Genomic DNA, 18,037 nt, shown 5'->3' with positions numbered 1-18,037 from the left:
AACTGAGCTATGTGCTTCTTACTACTACTACTACTACTAAGTCGCTTTAGTCATGTATGACTCTGTGCGACCCCATAAATGGCAGCCCACCAGGCTCCACCGTCCCTGGGATTCTCCAGGCAAGAATACTGGAGTGGGTTGCCATTTCCTTCTCCAGTGCATGAAAGTGAAAAGTCAAAGTGAAGTCGCTCAGTCGTCTCCGACTCTTAGCAACCTCATGGACTGTAGCGCACCAGGCTCCTCCGTCCATGGGATTTTCCAGGCAAGAGTACTGGAGTGGGGTGCCATTGCCTTCTTCACTAACTGGCTATAAATTAGAGGTTCCTACCTCGCCCCCGCCACCTCAGGATTTGATTAATTTGCTAGAGCGGCTCACAGACCTCTGGAAAACAGCTTGCTCACTAGATTATTGATTTTTAAAAGATGCTAAAGGCTATGAACTGAAGAGACACAGAAGTCTAAATTCTGAGAACAGGAGTTTCTATGCCCATGGACTTGGGGCCCGGCATGTGAGAGCATTCTGGTTCACCTGCCTGGAAGCTTTTCCAACCCACCTTTTGGGTTTTTAAGGAGGCTCCCATATATATTGGCAGTTGGCCAACTGGTGATTGGTGATTGATTCAACTGCCAGCTCCTTTTCCCTTCCTGGAGATGGAGGGGGCAGATCCAGGCCTCTAAGCAGGATTGCTTCCCCTGGCAACCAGCCCTCATCCTTAGGTTACCAAGGGGCTTCTCAAAAAGTAATCTCATTAACATAACAAAAGGCACATTTATTATTCTCAACACTTAGGAAATCCCATGCATTTTCAGAACTGTGTGCAGGAACAATGCTCAAAGACCAAATATATATTTCTCATTAAAATCACAATATTACAGATACAATGAAAAAAGCTTTACCATTCAGAAACAAACGTGCCCTTTTGCAGAGAATGCTGGAGAATATTAACTCTTAGACTTGGTCAGGCCCCTTCTTCCACCTACCTAACCAAACACATACTCTTCCACTGACAGATGTTTACCAGCTGGTTTTTTGTTTGTTTGTTTGTTTTTTAATGTATAAAGAAAAAGTCTTGAGAATTCTAAATTTGCACTTTACTTCAGAATTGATTTTGAAACCAAATGAGGTATTAGAACATTTGAGGGACAAGAATTTATTCTTGTGTTTGAAGCTTATATTTTTCAAGATAAATATTGTTTTTCCTTTTTAGAAAATACTGATTGACCTCTGTAAATTGGAGACTATTTCTGAAGAAGACAGAAAATCCTGTTTCTTTTGTGCCTAAGGATATTTATAAAGTCCCTTGCTTTTTTAAGAAAAGGATATACATCTTCAGAAAATATATTATCTTAATATCCACTGATACAGGCCATAATACTGTAACTCTCAAAATTCCCCCTGGAATCTTCTAAATGTGAGACTTATCACACATGCATCATCCTTGCAGCACTACAGGGCACAATAAAAATTAAGATTTGCACTGGAAATCAATTTTCTTCAGTTACGCATTTAACCTAAGCTCTATGGCAACAGAATATAAGATAAAGTAGGTCACAAATTTCAATGGCAATAGCCTAGATGATGCAAAGATCAGCCGTAATTTGTTGCTCATTTTTTAGTAGTCTTTATTTAAAAATTCTTCTAGTTCACACGCCCAGTCAATGCAATCTAGCAGCAACCTGCTGCTGCTGCTAAGTCGCTTCAGTCGTGTCCGATTCTGTGCGACCCCATAGACGGCAGCCCACCAGGCTCCCCTGTCCCTGGGATTCTCCAGGCCAAGAATACTGGAGTGGATTGCCATTTCCTTCTCCAATGTATGAAAATGAAAAGTGAAAGTGAAGTCGCTCAGTCGTGCCCGACTCTTAGCGACCCCTTGGACTGCAGCCCACCAGGCTCCTCTGTCCATGGGATTTTCCAGGCAAGAGTACTGGAGTAGGGTGCCATTGCCTTCTCCGAGCAGCAACCTAACAGATAAAACTCATAAGACCAAATTCTTGAATGGAACTCATTGATGTCAGTATTTATTTCATTTGGTTTTCTAGTAGTGTCTGGCTCCATACTCATAAGTAGATGAGGAGGGAAATTCCAGGTAAAAGGAATAGCTGTCTGAGTGCACAGTAGTGCAAGGGCGCAGTGTACTATCCAAAATAATTTGAGGGATGATCAAAACCACACACAAACAGGAGATTAAAAAAAAAAACGATATATTGGAATTCACTGGTGGTCCAGTGGTTAGGACTGTGCTCTCACTCCCAAGGGCTCAGATCCTATTCCTAGTCAGGGAACTAAAATCCCATATATTTACACATGTTTCTATCACTCTACAGAGAAGGCAATGGCACCCCACTCCAGTATGCTTGCCTGGAAAATCCCATGGATGGAGGAGCCTGGTGGGCTGCAGTCCAAGGGGTCGCTAAGAGTCGGGCACGACAGAGCGATTTCACTTTGACTTTTCACTTTCATGCATTGGAGAAGGAAATGGCAACCCACGCCAGTGTTCTTGCCTGGCGAATCCCAGGGACAGGGAAGCCTGGTGGGCTGCCATCTATGGGGTCACACAGAGTTGGACACGACTGAAGTGACTTAGCAGCTATCACTCTAGGCCTAATGGAATCATAGATGGTCTCCTAGAAACCTAGCTGGACACCTATGCCAGCTACATAGACTATTTTTATCGAGGAAATAAAATGAAATTAAGTTGTAGTCTCTTTTACAGTATTTTCTGATTCCATCTTTCTTTGCCTCTGGGGTAATTATGTCCCTCAGTCTTATTAACCCATGTTTAAATTCCAACCACCTCCTCTAAGACCTTTCTTTACTAAACACTCTTTCTCCTTTTCCACCTCTTCCACACATAGAGCTTATAGGTCTGTGTGTTTAATCAGCCAGAATAATAGCGGTTTGATCTTGGGCAAATTATTTACCTTCTCTGATCCTCACTTTCCCCCCAAGATTGCTGTGTGCATTAAATGAAACAATATGAAGTCCTAGCTGGAACAGAGTAGCTCAGTAATGGTAATTATTCTTCTTCCACCCTTCCTCTCTCTGAATGTGTTGCTTCCTATTTCACTTATAACCTGCTCAGCTTTCTCATTTCCTGCACACACTCACACACACACTTTTTCTCAACTCTTCCACATGCTTAAACTTCCCACTTGCTCTTCACTGCCAAAGAAAGAAGAATCTGCTCAGATTAACTTACTCTCTCACTTCCTACTCATTCCTAACCACACTGCAACCTGAATTATACTTCTGCCTCTCTTTCATATCTGCTTCAGTAACCACCTGAAATTTCCAAAGCCGACTATTTTTCCTCAACTTTTCACCACTTCACCTGTCTTCAGCTTTTAATATTGTTGGGCATCTCATCTTCTCTAAAGTTTCTCTTCTCTGGTCTCAAGTCAGCTGCCCTGACTGCCCTGCCGCTCCCTGCTTCTTGAGCAGGTTTCCCACTCAGGCAGATATGAGTGAATGAACAGGTAAAGCCACGGTGGCTCAGATCAGAGGCTTCAAAAAATAGAACCACCTTGGCAATAATTTTGGCAAAAGGGAGGTCACTTCTCCAGATAAGTCTTTTAATTTTTATTTGTTTATTTATTTATGGCTGTGCTGAGTGTTCATTGCCGTGCAGGCTTTTCTTTAGCTGTGGCGAGCTGCGGCTACTGTTCATTGCAGTGTGCTGGCTTCTCATTGCAATGGCTTCTCTTTGGGCAGGGCACAGGCTTTAAGGCAAGCAGACTTCAGTAGTTGCAGCACACAGGGTCAGTAGCTGTGGCCCCCAGGCTCTAGCGCATGGGGATTAGTAGTTGTGGTACACAGGCTTAGCTGCTGTGTGGCATGTAGGCTCTTCTTCAGCCAGGGACTGAACCTGTGTCTTCTGCACTAGCAGCTGGATTCTTTACCACTGAGCCACCAGGGTTCCTGTGCAATATTGCTCTTTGCAGCGTCAGACTTTACTTCTATCACCAGTCACATCCAGAACTCGGTGTTGTTATTGCTTTGGTTCTGTCTCTTCATTCTCTTTTGGAGTCAAGGCAAACTGGAAGTGGTCAAACAGGAGATGGCAAGAGTGAACATCGACATTTCAGGAATCAGTGAACTAAAATGTACTGGAATGGGTGAATTCAACTCAGATGACCATTATATCTACTACTGTGGGCAAGAATCCCTTAGAAGAAATGGAGTAGCCATCATACTCAACTAAAGAATCTAAAATGCAGTTCAGTTCAGTTCAGTTCAGTCGCTCAGTCATGTCCGACTCTTTGCGACCCCAAGAATCGCAGCACGCCAGGCCTCCCTGTCCATCACCATCTCCCGGAGTTCACTCAGACTCACATCCATCAAGTCAGTGATGTCATCCAGCCATCTCATCCTCTGTCGTCCCCTTCTCCTCCTGCCCCTAATCCCTCCCAGCATCAGAGTCTTTTCCAGTGAGTCAACTCTTCGCATGAGGTGGCCAAAGTACTGGAGTTTCAGCTTTAGCATCATTCCTTCCAAAGAAATCCCAGGGTTGATCTCCTTCAGAATGGACTGGCTGGATCTCCTTGCAGTCCAAGGGACTCTCAAGAGTCTTCTCCAAAACCACAGTTCAAAAGCATCAATTCTTCAGCGCTCAGCCTTCTTCACAGTCCAACTCTCACATCCTTACACGACCACAGGAAAAACCATAGCCTTGACTAGACGGACCTTAGTTGGTAAAGTAATGTCTCTGGTTTTTAATATACTATCTAGGTTGGTCATAACTTTTCTTCCAAGGAGTAAGCGTCTTTTAATTTCATGGCTGCAATCACCATCTGCAGTGATTTTGGAGCCCCAAAAAATAAAGTCTGACACTGTTTCCACTGTTTCCCCATCTATTTGCCATGAAGTGATGGGACCAGATGCCATGATCTTCATTTTCTGAATGTTGAGTTTTAACCCAACTTTTTTGCTCTCCTCTTTCACTTTCATCAAGAGGCTTTTTAGCTCCTCTTCACTAAAATGCAGTACTTGGATGCAATCTCAAAAGCAACGGAATGATCTCTGTTCATTTCCAAGGCAAACCATTCAATATCATAGTAATCCAAGTCTATGCCCCAACCAGTAATGCTAAAGAAGCTGAAGTTGAACAGTTCTATGAAGACCTACGAGAAACTTCTAGAACTAACACCCAAAAAAGATGTCCTTTTCATTATAGGGGACTGGAATGTAAAAGCAGGAAATCAAGAGATAACTGGGGTAACACGCAAATGTGGACTTGCAGTACAAAACAAAGCAGGTCAAAGGTTAATAGAGTTTTAGGAAAGACCCTCTTCCAAAAACACAAGAGAAGACTCTATACATGGATGTCATCAGATGTCTGAATTACCAAATTTAGGTTGATTATATTCTTTGCAGCCGAAGATGGAGAAGCTCTATACAGTCAGCAAAAAAAGACCAGGAGCTGACTGTGACTCAGATCATGAACTCTTTATTGCCAAATTCAGACTTAAACTGAAGAAAGTAGGGAAAACCACTAGACCATTCAGGTATGATCTAAATCAAATCCCTTGTGATTTTACACTGGAAGCGACAAATAGATTCAAGGGATTAGATCTGATAGAGTGCCTGAAGATCTATGAACAGAGGTTTGTGACATTGTTCAGGAGGCAGTGATCAAGACCAACCCCAAGAAAAAGAAATGCAAAAAGGCAAAACAGTTGTCTGAGGAGGCATTACAAATAGCTGAGAAAAGAAGAAAGGCTACAGGCAAACGAGCAAAGGAAACATACACCCATTTGAATGCAGAGTTCCACAGAATAGCAAGGAGAGATAAGAAAGCCTTCCTCAGCGATCAATGCAAAGATATAGAGGAAAACAATAGAATGGGAAAGACTAGAGATCTCTTCAAGAAAATTAGAGATACCAAGGGAATATTTCATGCAAAGATGGGGACAATAAAGGACAGAAATGGTATGGACCTAACAGAAGCAGAAGATATTAAGAAGAGGTGGCAAGAATACACAGAAGAACTATACAAAAAAGATCTTCATGATCAAGATAATCACGATGGTGTGATCACTCACCTAGAGCCAGACATCCTGGAATGTGAAGTCAAGTGGGCCTTGGAAAGCATCACTACCAACAAAGCTAGTGGAAGTGATACAATTCCAGTTGAACTATTTCAAATCATAAAAGATGATGCTGTGAAAGTGCTGTACTCAATATGCCAGCAAATCTGGAAAACTCAGCCATGGCCACAGGACTGGAAAGGGTCAGTTTTCATTCTAATCCCAAAGAAGGGCAATGCCAAAGAATGCTCAAACTACCACACAATTGTACTCATCTCCACACTAGTAAAGTAATGCTCAAAATTCTCCAAGTCAGGCTTCAACAGTACATGAACCATGAACTTTCAGATGTTTAAGCTGGATCTAGAAAAGGCAGAGGAATCAGAGGTCAAATTGCCAATATCCGCTGGATCATCAAAAAAGCCAGAGAGTTCCAGAAAAACATCTACTTCTGCTCTATTGACTACACCAAAGCCTTCAACTGTGTGCATCACAACAAACTGTGTAAAATTCTTAAAGAGATGGGAGTCCCAGACCACCTGGCCTGCCTCCTGAGAAATCAGTATGCATGTCAAGAAGCAACAGTTAGAACTGGACATGGAACAATAGACTGATTCCAAATTGCGAAAGGAATATATCAAGGCTGTATATTGTCACCCTGCTTATTTAACTTATAGGCAGTGTACATCATGAGAAATGCTGGACTGGATGAAGCACAAGCTGGAATCAAGATTGCCAGGAGAAATATCAATAACGTCAGATATTCAGATTACACTACCCTTATGGCAGAAAGCAAAGAAGAACTAAAGAGGCTTTTCATGAAAGTGAAAGAGGAGAGGGAAAAAGTTTGCTTAAAATTCAACATTCAGAAAACTAAGATCATGGCATCTGGTCCTATCACTTCATGGCAAATAGATGGGGAAAGAATGGAAACAGTGAAAAACTTTACCTTTGGGGGCTCCAAAATCACTGCAGATGATAAGTGCAGCCATGAAATTAAAAGATGCTTGCTCCTTGGAAGAAAAGCTATGACCAAGCTAGATAGCATATTAAAAAGCAGAGATATTACTTTGCCAACAAAGGTCTGTCTCGTCAAAGCTTTGGTTTTTATAGTCATGAATGGTTGTGAGAGTTGGACTATAAAGAAAGCTGAGTGTGAACGAATTGATGCTTTTGAATTGTGGTGTTGGAGGAGACTCTTGAGAGTCCCTTGGACTGCAAGGAGATACAACCAGTCCATCCTAAAGGAGATCAGTCCTGAATATTCATTGGAAGGACTGATGCTGAAGCTGAAACTCCAATATTTTGGCCACTTGATCTGAAGAACTGACCGATTGGAAAAGACCCTGATGCTGGGAAAGAATGAGGGCAGGAGGAGAAGGGGATGACAGAGGATGAGATGGTTGGATGGCATCACCAACTTGATGGACATGAGTTTGAGCAAGTTTCGGGAGTTGGTGATGGACAGGGAAGCCTGGTGCGCTGCAGCCCACAGGGTCACAATGAGTCGGACATGACTGAGCCGCTGAACTGAACTGAGCTGAGCCACCAGGGAAGCCCCCAGTTAAGTCTTAAACTTAGTGTTGCTGCCTAATCAACAGAAACTAAGCTGATCTTTAAAATGCTTCATACCCTAGCAACACAGAACAAAGTGAAGGAGACCAGAAAATGAGCTCACACTTTTACCGTAAGTACATGTGAGAATAGCCTTCCTCATCTTTTCCTTCACAGATCTATGCAGGAGCAGAAGTATCTAAAACTACATGCACAACTACTGAACACGGTGTATTTTTAAAGTCTGAGCTCCAATCAGTTACAGAGAGTTGAGCTTTTTTTTTTTTTTTTTACAATTATTTTAAAAATCCTTGGTCCAAGAGAAAATGAAGGTGTTTGTCGTTCAGTCCTATCCGACTTTTTGTGACCCAGTGGACTGTAGCCCTCCAGGCTCCTCTGTCCATGGACTTCTGGTAAGAATACTGCAGTGGGTAGCTGTTCCCTTCCCTAGTGGCTCTTCCTGACCCAGGGATCAAACCCAGGTCTCCTGCATGGCAGGCAGATTCCTTACCATCTGAGCCCCCAGGGAAGCCCTCCTTAATCCAAAGAGGTCTTCATTTTGTTGTATCAGTTATGAATCTTATACAGATGAGTATCAAGAAATAGTGCAGAATCAGATAATAAACCAAGAAAGGAACTAAAACAAGGAACTGAAACTTTTCCCTTACCACTTTTTGCAAGGGTTTCACAGATTTTCAGCTAAGAAGGCATTAGTTTATGCAAAAATCACAGTGTACATTACCTCGATATATCCTATACATACTGGTTAACAGCACAGGCCCTAGATTGCCTTGATTCAAATCTCCCTTTCACCACTTATTGGTTGTGTGAAAGTAGAGAAGTTATTTCATATTTCTCTCTAAGACTTTGCTTTGTTAATCTATCAATCAGAGGAAATGATGATGCTTTTTCCAGAGGGATTATGAAAGGATTAAATGACAAAAATGTACGTAAAGTATTTCACTTGCATTCAAAATGTTGCACAAATCTTCCTTTTTCTTTTGCTACATTTCCTGCTTTAACTCCTCCCTTTCCCAGAAATTCTGCTATACTTTTATAGGCTTCCCTGGTGACTCAGACAGCAAAGAATCTACTTTCTATGCGGGAGACCTTGGCTCGATCCCTGGGATGCGAAGATTCCCTGGAGGAGGGCATGGCAATCCACTCCAGTATTCCTGCCTGGAGAGTACCCATAGACTGAGGAGCCTGGCAGGCTACTATCGATGGGGTCACAAAGAGTCAGACAGGACTGAACGACTCAGCACAACACAGCATATGTAAATATAAGTGTGTTGTATAGCTAAACCGGAAGATAAACCAGGAGAAACTTGGCTTCAAGAAGACAGTCAAGGCCATCCGGAAAAGAAATTGATCCCAACTCACCTGTTCCTTCAACAGAAGCAGACAGGAATTCAGCCCCTGACCTGGAGAAAGGAGAACAGGTGAGAAGCATCCTACATTAAATGGGTGGGAGAGGGGGACAGTTGCCTTCTCAAGCCTATTCTCCACCAGAGTAACACTTTACTGTTTTATTATAAAAGAATTCTGATTCTGAAAGCTGGAAAACACAAACACATATTAAAGAAGAAACCCAAACTGAACCCTGATTTCATAGCTCAGAGGTAACTTCTATTCATGTTTTGAAGCAATTTCTTTAGTCCTTTCCTATGCATCTATTTGCACATCTATAATTAACATAATTGAGATCAGTGATATATATAGTTTTGTCTACCTTTCCCATTGTTCTATTATGAGCATTTTTCAGTGTCACTAAAATATCTTCAAAACATTCTTTCTAATGACTACAAAATTGTCCTTTGGATAAGTGCACTACAATTTATGTATTTATTTTAATAACTTTTTTATTTTCTAATCACAAAATAATTGCATGTCCATTTGTAAACTTAGAAAATGTTATATATAAATCACCCATAATCTTATCTCTTAGCTATAATCACTGTTAATATTTTGATAAATTTCCTTCTAGTAGTTTTCGGTGACTAGCTATTATTACACACTTAACTAATTGAGGTCATATATCACAAGTATTTTCCCATGTCATTAAAAATGCTCTCAAAATTTTTAGCGCCTATAAAAAATAAATGATACATGCCTGATCTCAGTCTCTTACTGGTAGGGAGGGAAGAAATTTCCAACCAACAAGACAGAAATTGTCCACAAATACAGGAAAAAGGATTGTCTAAGGTCATGCCCTCTAAGTCAAGAGTTTCTCTAGAAAAAGCCCGGACTTGCTTGGCATGCAAGAAAGCCAAATAGTTACTTCCAAAAGCCAGGTTGCAAAGTCCAAGGCAGGCTAACTGAGTCAGAACTCCTTTGGTTACAAGTGACAGAGCCCTTTCTCAAACAAGCTTAAGAAAAAAATCAACAACAGGAGCACGTGAATAATAGAGAAAAGAGAGAGAGGACGGGAGGGAGAAAGAGGAGAAGTTTATTAACTGATGAAAATGAAAAGAAGTTCTGCCATTGCTGAATTCAGAGGCTCAAACAATGTCTTTAGAACTTATTTCTCATTTCATATCACCTGCATTGGTATCATTGTCTCCAATATGGACAATACATTTTCCTGCAGGAAAGCTGGTCATGTAAAGCCAGCTGGTCTCTGGCTTATATCATTACAGCTCTTAGTCCCAGAGGAGATGACAGTGGTTTTCCCGAAGGCTTCTGAAGAAAATGATCAGTGGAGCTGGTGGGTGCCTCAGCTGAATGAATCACTGGGTCGGGGGATGGAGCAGCCATTGGCAAAGCTGAGGTCTGGGAACCCCACCTAGTGGGATGCAGGATGGCCAGTTCTACTGAACCACGCAGCAGGAGGTGTGGGCTTCTGTAAACAAGAAAGGAAGGCCAGCAGAGTCGTGTCCAAGTTGATAAGAGGTCAACAGTCATATCATCACAGGTGGCAGGAACAGGAGAGGACAGAGAGGAGGAGGCTGGGGGTGACTCAGGTCTGACTGACCAGGTACCCTCCACACAGTCAGGAGCAGGAGGTGTGGCCCCCAGGGAGGTGAGACACACGAACGCACTCCCATTGATTTACCCATTCCCATATTGTTAACCATTTATGTTGTTCCAGCTTCCTTTTTCTTTCTTAAAATTTTCATCTATTTCATTCATTTTTGGCTGCGCTGGGTCTTCATTGATGCGTGTGGGATTTTTTCTAGTTGCAGAAAGGAAGGGATACTTTCTAATTTGGGGCTACCCTCTAGTTGTGGTGCTCAGACTTCTCCTTGTGGTGGCTTCTCTTGTTGCAGAGTACAGGCTCTAGGCACGTAGGCTTCAGTAGCTGTGGCACCTGGGCTTAGTTGCTCCATAGCCTGTGGAATCTTCCCAGATCAGGGACTGAACCTGTGTTCCCTGCATTGGCAGGCAGATTCTTAACCACTGGACCACCAAGTAAGTTTCCAGCTTCCTTTCTCATCAGTGACTCTGCTAAGAACTATTTTCTTTTTTCATTTACTTTACAAGAATATTTATTTACTTATGACTGTAAAATAAACATGTTCATGATAAAATGCAGAAAGATAATACCTATGTTTCTATTACCTAGGGGCAACCAAATTATGTTAGCGTTGTGTGTATACACGCATGCACATGCAAATATACATATACAAAATTGATGTCATATTTAAAATAGAATTTTCATTCATGATTTTTAGTTAAAATTAAATTAGAAACACTTTTTTATTAAATAGTCTTTGATATCAGAATTCTGATAGATGTATATTTCATCATGCTGCTATTGCTGCTAAGTCACATCAGTCATGTCCGACTCTGTGCGACCCCATAGATGGCGGCCCACCAGGCTTCCTCGTCCCTGGGATTCTCCAGGTAAGAATACTGGAGTGGGTTGCCATTTCCTTCTCTAGTGCATAAAAGTGAAAAGTGAAAGTGAAGTTGCTCAGTCGTGTCCAACTCTTCGTGACCCCATGGACTGCAGCCCACTAGGCTCCTCCGTCCATGGGATTTACCAGGCAAGAGTACTGGAGTGGGGGGCCATTGCCTTCTCCGATATTTATTATCCAAAAAAGTATCCATTTCTTGGTTTGGGAACATTTAGAAAGTGAAAGTGAAGTCGCTCAGTAGTGTCCAACTCTTTGCGAACCACGGACTGTAGCCCACCAAGCTTCTCCGTCCATGGGATTCTCCAGGCAAGAATACTGGACTGGGTTGCCATTTCCTTCTCCAGGGGATCTTCCCACCCCAGGAATCAAACCCAGGTCTCCCACATTGCAGGCAGATGCTTTAACCTCTACACCACCAGGGAAGCCCTTAAATACAAGAATCCAAGTACTAACATCAAAGATTTCAAGGGAGGAAAGGAAGACAGGTTGAAAGAAGAAGGGGGAAGAGGCGGGAGATGGGGAGCGAAAGGTGTAGCCTTACAGACGTCTCCTGCCACCTACAGATACCCAGGCGTTATGGGACTTTTCCCTGTGCCTCCAGAGAAGGGAGGACTGGAACTCTGCCCTACCAGAAATCAGACCAGACCAGAACCAGAATTTGAGTTCTCTGCCAAGAGGAGGTGATCAGTTGCCAATCCCCAGCTCAGGCTGAGGGTCCTTCGACCAGATTTCTGCGTCCAGGACCAGGGGACTAGAAAAACAGGGATGGATAGGAAGGGTTAAGGAGAGGAAAGAGAGAGAGAAGGGGAGAGAGGTCAATAAAGTCTCTTGTTCCTCACCCAGTCGGGGCACTCTGGACAGTTGTCCGCGTCCGGAGGAGACCAGGGACCAAAGGGTCCCAGTTGCGGCCGCTGGGTCTTAGGTCATACCTATTTTTTCACTATTGCAAGTAAACCCGTATTTGGTATAAATACGTGTCTGCATCTCTGATTATTTCTTTGGCATAGAGTTCTAGAAGTAGAGACACAGGGCTAAAGTGTGTGAATACCCTAATGAGTACAGTTGCACAGACAGGTCTAGGGTCACATATCAGTGTTGAAGGAGAAGTGAAATGAGGGCATTCTATGTGACCCAAGACAATCGGAATGCAGATGATGGGAAGACCAGGAGAACTCACTTGAACGTGGGGGCTACAACTCTGGCCTCATAGGGAAAAAAATCAAGATTTGTTTAGGTCGCCATTCCACAAGATCAAATCTTAACCTAAACACATTTGGGAGTTTTCAACTGTCTCTCGTAGACTGACCCACAGAAAAACAAGCTACACTCGACCACTGATCTCATTTCACTTCTACTCTGAGTTGAGCCTATCTGCTCCCAGCCACTCAAGCCTTCCCAGACAGAATGATCTCCACCAGGAGTGCAGGTAGAATGAACTGGAGAATCTTATTTGCCAGAAACACGCCACCGAGAGTTTTGTTCTTTTTTCCCCCTCCAACAAAACAGTCAGAGAGAGGGAACATCATTTCCCAAAGGATTCTGCAGACTCTGCTATGAGGAAAGTGAAGAGGAACAGGGTAGGGGATGAGTAGAGATTTCTCCAGCATCCTTCAGCAGCCTAGCAGAGCTGGCGGTGAGGGACGGGAATCCTGAGGGGCACCTACAACTGGGAGTGAAAGTCGCTCAGTCGTGTCCGACTCTTTGCAACCCCAGGGACTCTATAGTCCCTGGAATTCTCCAGGCCAGAATACTAGAGCAGGTAGCCTTTCCCTTCTCGGGGGGATCTTCCAAACCCAGGGATCGAACCCAGGTCTCCCATATTGCAGGCGGATTCTTTACCAGCTGAGCCACAAGGGAAGCCCACAGCTGGGAGAGGAGCATGGAAGTGAAGAAGGACCACTTCATGAACCAGAGTGGGTAGCAGTAATTTTATTTTTAGGGGCAGCCATGAATCCAGAGGGTTTCCCTGGTGGCTCAAACAGCAAAGAATCTGCCTACAATGCAGGACACCTGGGTTTGATCCCTGGGTGGGGAAGATCCCCTGGAGAAGAGAATGGCTACCCCCTCCAGTATTCTTGCCTGGACAATCCCACGGACAGAGGAGCCTGGTGAGCTACATTCCTTGTGGTCACAAAGAGTCAGACACTACCGAGCAACTGGACAACAACAATGACTCCAGAACTTTGGAGAAAAAACTGTAGCTGGGGAGGATTTCTGGGATGCTTTCTGTAAGGTTTTTGGTCTGGTTCTTTTAAAATACCCACAACAAATATATGAGTTCATCTTTCAGGCTGCCAAAGACAGATTCACAATTCTTTTGACTGTGACTCTTCATTGATGCTGGGCTACAAGAAACCAGGAAAAAAACTTTACAAACCAACCAAAATCTGAACCACCATATCCTCCTTAGAGGCTGTCTCTGTGTTTTATACAGGGTCGATAAGAATTTATTCACTATACTTTTTTCCTCTCTGATCCTCCACCCAATGTTTGGCACTTTCCTATTTTATAATGGAGTTGCCTCACCATGTGATTGTGAAAAAGGTATTTTAAAGTAAAATGGTCTCCTCTGTTCTGCACTTTTCTTTCCTCACCTTACTACAGGCTCCAAATTGATCACAACTGACTATCATTGCAAGGACTTTGCTTTACTTGCCCTCATGCACTCCATAGCCTGGTTCCAGAACTTTAACACCTTGTGTTGCAAAATACATACTTGCTAAGTTACAGTGAAGGCAAGGAGAAACTTTTCCAGGATTAAATAAATCTGCTTTGTCTTCATTTATTCATCAGATCAACAAACAAGGATGAAGGATTTAATAGAGAAAAACCTCTTTTCTTCATTCTATGATACAAACTGTTTTCCCATTCTCCCTCAAGAATATGACTTTCATCTGCGGGTTATTTTAAAATTGGCTCTAAGCAAAGCACATCCCGGAATGAAGAAAGCAGGTTCTTCCTGATAAAGACCTGGTTTCTATTGTGAAAGGGCCAAGGAGGTCAGTCAGTGCCCTCCCTGTCAAAAGAGCAAAGCACTGGTTTTGTATTGAGATGTTTAAAATTCTTTTATCAAGAAGTGCTTTGGCCTGATAATTAAAGTATGTGTTTGGCTTAGTTTATCTTATCTGAGGATGAAAGGAGAAAAGAACTGTGGTTTGGGAAGGGAAGGAGGCCTTCTTAGAACAATAACCTCAAGATAGAAAAAGGCATCTCTGAGTCAAGGTAGACCAGAACAACTTCATCAAAGAATGTGGTGGCAAAGGAGGGCAGGGGTTTTAGGAGTTTCCGTGTGTGGCTGCTCCCCTGCACTGCAGTGAAAGTCGGATGGAGCAAAAGGTAGGGCAGAGTGTCCCTTTCACCACACCAGCTTCCGGCCGGGAACCTGGCTTGCAGACTTTTTCTCTGCTGGTCTCTCAGGCCACGTGTGAGCAAGTATGTGTCACCAACAAGCGAGTGAGGGCTGGTTGTGGGGAAAGTGTCAAGTGGTCAACCCTCTAGGTTTGTCTGGACGCTCTAGGTTCTGCACTGACAGCCTTGCATCCCCGAAAACCCTTCAGTCCCTTGCAAAACTGGACACTTGGTTATCCTACTCACCAACCGGAGCAGTATCATGGAAAATTAAGGTATTCGTGGATTCACTATGACTTACTTTTTTTCACAACTTCAAAATGTTCAGATTGTAGCTCCACAGATACCAAGTTACTCAGTTATAAAACCGGAAAGCACTGGATTAGACTGAATGTGGGAAATGGTGAGATTTGTGGACAATTGTAAACAATTCACTGCAAATATAGGGAAGGGAGATGCTACTGTTTGTAAGAAGCAAACAATGATAAAAATGTAGAGGGTTTACTTTTTAGTTATTTAAAATATGTAGAATGCTGTTGATTTTCTCTTATTATTATATAAGATTTATTTATCTATTCTGGGTCTTCGTTGCTATGCAGGTGTCTCTCTAGTTGCAACAAGTGGGGGCTACTTACCTGTTGTGGTGCCCCAGCTTCTCATTGAGGTGGCTTCTCTTGTTGCAAAGCATGGGCCTAGTAGTTGTGGCACACAGGCTTAGCTGCTTAAGGCATGTGGGTTCTTCTCGGATCAGAGATCAAACCCGAGTCTCCTGCATTGGCAGGCGAATTGTTTACCACTGAGCCACCAGGAAGCCCCGATTTTCTCTTTATTATTACCATGTTTTTATAACAATAGAAGATTTTTGTTTGTTAGTTCATTTGTTTTGGATTCAGAAAGTGTAACTATTTATAAGGGATTTCGTTGGTTAACTTGCAAATCACCCCCACCCCAGTGCTTCCTATGGTCTTAGCTGTTTAACTTTGAATCCTCCCAACAACAGGGTATGAAGAATGTAAACCTCATGCTTAGGGAAGTACTGTTTGCACATTTCTTAATGTTCTGCTGAAAACCATCCGCTTCACGTACTGCTGACACTACAAGTTCAGGGTCGCTAACGTAAACCAGGCACCCAACCTTGCCTAGTCCTATTTCCCTCCAAATTCTAATCCCCCTGCCCCCACCCCCCACCCCCGCCTTCTTTTCTTCTCTTAATTGATTCAGAGAGCACAGCCTTCATCAGAGGCTGCCATCCTGCCACTTCTACCCTGACTCCGTCCACATTTTTTCGTCTCTCCCTGTTCCTGCCGTCATAAAGGAATTGCTTCCTTTCCTTTTTTTAAAAAAAAAAACTCCCTAGCTTAGCTTTATTTATTTAATTTTTTAAAAACTTTATTTTATATCAGAGTATAGCCGATTAACAATGTTGTAATAGTTTCAGGTGAAGAGCAAAGGGCCTCAGCCATGCAAATATATGTATCCTTTCTCCCCGGGTGGCTCAGTGGTAAAGAATCTGCCTGCCAATGCAGGAGATGTGGGTTCGATCCCTGGGTCGAGAAGATCCCCTGGAGTAGAAAATGGAAACCCACTCCAATATTCTTGCTTGGAAAATTCCATGGACATAAGAGCCTGGTGGGCTACAGTCCATGGGGTTGCAAAGCATCAGACACGACTGAGCAACTAAACCCACACACGTGCATTTTGCCCCCAAACTCCCCTCCCTTCTCTAAGTCTGTGAGTCTGTTTCTGTGTTGTCAATAAGTTCATTTGTATCATTTCTTTTTTGATTCCAAGTATAAGGGATGTCATATGATATTTCTCCTTCTTTGACTTATTTCACTCAGCATGGCAATTTCAAGGTCCATCTGTGTCGCTGCAAATGGCATTATTTCATTCTTTTTAATGGCTGAGTACTAAAGAATTGCTTTCTGTTTAACTCACAGCCTCTACCTTGCTGACTCCATCCTCACCTCCCTCCTAGGATCTTCCACATCAGTCACCACTACCTCTGCCTCTGTATTTTCAGCTGCTGCTGCTCTGTGGCTCCATCCTTTAGCATTTCACTTGCTGAACTCACTCCTATCTTTAAAAGAAATTATTTTTTCTAGTCCAATTGCTCTCAGCGCTAGTTACTGATGAAAATCACCTGGGGAGCTTTAAAAACTTTACCGTGGCCAAGCTGTACCTCGGAACAATTAAGTCAGAATTGGCAGGGGTGGGGCTCAGTGTCAGAAGTTATTTTGAAAGCTCCCCAGGTGATTAAGGAACACTGATCCAACCTACCTATCCTTCCAGCTACCCCCATCTGTCCTCACTCACTGTCAACCTCGACTTGCTGCCTCCTTTCCCTGACCCCTCACTTAAGCCTCTACCGTGTGACCTCACCTCTGCCCGTTTTGGCCTGCTAAGCTATCAAGGTCACTGAAGAAGCTCTCATTGCCAAATCCCACTCTCTGAGCAGCAGCCTTGGCCTGTTGACCATCCCTTCCTCCTTGAAGCATTCCCTTCCCTTGGTGCCATGCTGCCATCTCCTATCTTTCTCCTTATACCTCTTGCCTTCCAGTTTCCTGGGCTTTTTTCCCTCAGGTCTCCTTCACCTTTTCTCTACCACTCTTGTTGGGCAATCTCATCCTCTCTCTTGGCTTTTCTTGCCAGCCAGTGTTAAGAACTCCCAAGAAGCCCACCCAGATTTCTTGAACACCCCTATCCTATCTCCCACTGCCCCCTACACAGCTCCACACAGTGCGCTCAGGAGCAACCTCAAATTCAATGCCAACATCAAACACTTCATCTCACCCCATACTTTTGAATATGTTCTTTCTTCATTGTTTCCTGCCAACTTATATCCAGTTACCAAGTAATGTGGGCATTACCTGCGCTTAGAAAGCTCTTGTCCACTCATTCAATTCCAGTTTGCGCTTTCTCCTGAGTCATTTTAATTCAGCTTTCATTTAAAATATTACTCCTCTAGGAGGCCTTTTCTGATGCCTAGACTGGGTTTGGCTCCCTGCTATGTGCTTTGAGAACATGTGACCCTTGGCCTAGCATAACCCTTAAGACCTATAGTAATTGCTTAACGGCTGACTTCCACTGGCTAGGGACTCAGAGAAATACAGTCTTTACCCGCCAGGATCTTAGAGTCTAGAGAAGAAAAGGAATCATCGTAATAGACATCTCATCTCATCCTCTGTCATCCCCTTCTCCTCCTGTCCTCAATCTTTCCCAGCATTAGGGTCTTTTCCAATGAGTCT

General features: G+C 43.2%; 2 long non-coding RNA genes across 3 annotated transcripts in view; one reads left to right on the top strand and one right to left on the bottom strand.

Moving 5' to 3' along the window:
* Positions 1-4,002: 4,002 nt before the first annotated feature.
* Positions 4,003-17,727, bottom strand: LOC138424654 (uncharacterized). The gene is made up of 3 exons (XR_011250926.1): positions 17,660-17,727; positions 8,965-9,005; positions 4,003-4,037 (listed from the first exon to the last, which is right to left on the bottom strand). It is a non-coding gene; the product is annotated as an uncharacterized lncRNA (long non-coding RNA).
* LOC138424648 (uncharacterized) overlaps positions 8,609-18,037 on the top strand; it is a 108,250-nt gene continuing 98,821 nt past the window's right edge. For both annotated transcript variants that reach the window (XR_011250921.1, XR_011250920.1), the window contains exon 1: positions 8,609-9,023. This is a non-coding gene — a long non-coding RNA (uncharacterized lncRNA). The remainder of the gene's footprint in view (positions 9,024-18,037) is intronic.

The sequence above is a fragment of the Ovis canadensis genome, chromosome 1 (assembly GCF_042477335.2).
Source record: "Ovis canadensis isolate MfBH-ARS-UI-01 breed Bighorn chromosome 1, ARS-UI_OviCan_v2, whole genome shotgun sequence".
Classification (NCBI taxonomy): domain Eukaryota; kingdom Metazoa; phylum Chordata; class Mammalia; order Artiodactyla; family Bovidae; genus Ovis; species Ovis canadensis.
The sequence above is the reverse complement of the archived record's forward strand: the minus strand, read 5'-3'. Positions and strand labels throughout refer to the sequence as shown.